Source organism: Ursus arctos, unplaced genomic scaffold (assembly GCF_023065955.2).
Source record: "Ursus arctos isolate Adak ecotype North America unplaced genomic scaffold, UrsArc2.0 scaffold_24, whole genome shotgun sequence".
Taxonomy (NCBI): Eukaryota; Metazoa; Chordata; class Mammalia; order Carnivora; family Ursidae; genus Ursus; species Ursus arctos.
Window position 1 is genome coordinate 20867703 of NW_026622919.1, and position 2054 is coordinate 20869756.

The following is a 2054-nucleotide window of genomic DNA, read 5'->3' on the forward strand; positions in this document are numbered from 1 at the left end:
TGCTTCCTAGAAGTCTTCTCAGCCTTTACCTCCGTGCAGTCGAGTCTCGTGGAGGAAGTCAAGTGGAGCTTGGCTTGCAGCAGGCCTGGAGGCCAGGGAGGCGAGCCAGGAGGAGGAAGCAGAGAACATGAGAAGGGAAAGAAGAAGGGAAAATGCCACTCACTTGCTCACTCACCCTTTCACCAAACATGTGCCGAACTGTCATGTGAACAGTGCAGCACTAGGCATCCTGCGGAAGGGCAGGGAATGGAGAAGAGCTCTGCCTGCGCCCCAGGAGAGATGCTCTGTCCTTCACAGCGTCAGATGTGACGCCCGTGAACACTGAGATGGGACCTACACACACACACACACACACACACAGAACTTCCCTCTTCTGCATCAAGACTTAGAAGCCTGAGGGGGTCAGGCAGACGTGGGTGGCAGGTCCCCTCTGCCATTGACCAGCTTCATGATTTATCAAGAGTCGGATGCTCAACCGACTGAGCCATCCGGGCACCCCTATCTCACTTAATCTTGACAGCAATACTACATAAGTACTATTATTTATCCTCATTTGATGGATATAGAACTGTGAAGTGGGAGACTAAGTCAGTCTCTCAGGGTCCAACCTTAATAAGTAGAGCAGTGAGATTTGAACCCAAGCAATCTGGACCCAAACCCATGGTGACGATGACAATAACAATGACATTTGGAGCTTATTGAACCCAAGGTCATCAAGTCCAATCCCTTGCCTCCACATACACCAGGATAAGGCTGTCTGCCCCTCCTTCTTGTCTCTGCCAAACCCCTCCTCTCAAATCAGGGGGTAGGTCCCCAGCACCAGTCTGCTCGGGATGTTGACAAAGTCACCCCTCCCTCTTTCTGCCTGGAAAATGGCACATCTCCCCCTATAATCCCCCACCCAGAATCCCAGAATCTTCCCTCAGGACCTCCGTCCTTCCTCTCCAACTAGAGCCCTTACTTAGCTTCCCCTTTCTGGTGCCTGAAGAGTCCTTTCCTATGGAAAGGGTAGGTGCCCAAACATTCCCCCTGCACTCACTGGGGGATGGTGCACATAGAATATTGCCCTGAGTTCTAATCCACTTCCTCCACCAGCTCTTTTATGCCTTCAGACAAGCAAGTCACAGACCCCAGTGGGCCTCCATTTCCCATCTATGTAATGGGTGAGCTGGAGAAGAACGTCAAGGCTGCTCCCAGCCCTGGTCTTCTTGATAGTGACCTTTCTCTGCCACCAGGCTAGAGCCATCCTCTCTCCCCCCACATGTACCCCTCTCCAGTGAGATGCTGCTTGGCTCTCCCCAAAGCTTCCTGTGTGGTCTTCCCCACCACTACCTCCTACCCTAGAACTATGGGATCTGCCTGTGGGCAGCCTCTGCTTTCCCCCCACTCCTGCCCTCTACTTTGGATTGTGCTGACCCTCCCTTCTTCTGCCAGGGCCCCGAGTCCCCTACAAGGCCACCATCTGCAGAGAACACAAACGGAGTCTAGCCCTTCCCCAGCCTATGGGGCGGCTCCTCTCATTAGAGCCCCAAGAACATCCCCATGCAGGGATTTACAAAATCCCTTTGCATTTTTTTTTTAAGATTTTACTTATTTTATTTGAGAGAAAACAAAAGCAGGGAGAGTGGCAGGCAGAGGGAGAAGCAAGCTCCCCACTGAGCAGGGAGCCCAACGGGGGGCTCGATCCAAGGACTCTGGGATCATGACCTGAGCCAAAGGCAGACACCCAACCAACTGAGCCACCCCTTTGCATTTTAAAGGCAAACTTCCCACCCCTCTCCCAAAAAAAAACTTTTCAAAACTTTTAAGGACCCAGTTTACATTTCTTACATAAACTCTTCTGGGCCTACTGCCTGGGATTTAGGACTCACCCACCCCTAAATTCGAAATCTCTTTTGGGGAGGGTTTTTGTTTTTACCACAACCCCTCCCTCATTGCATGGGGCAAGGACTGCCCAGGGCTTTTGGAAGTGGGGGTGGTCACAGTTCCGGGCTGGCCCAGCCTGACCCCTCACACAGCCAGCGATCAGGCCAGGGTCACTGAGCAGTCACATG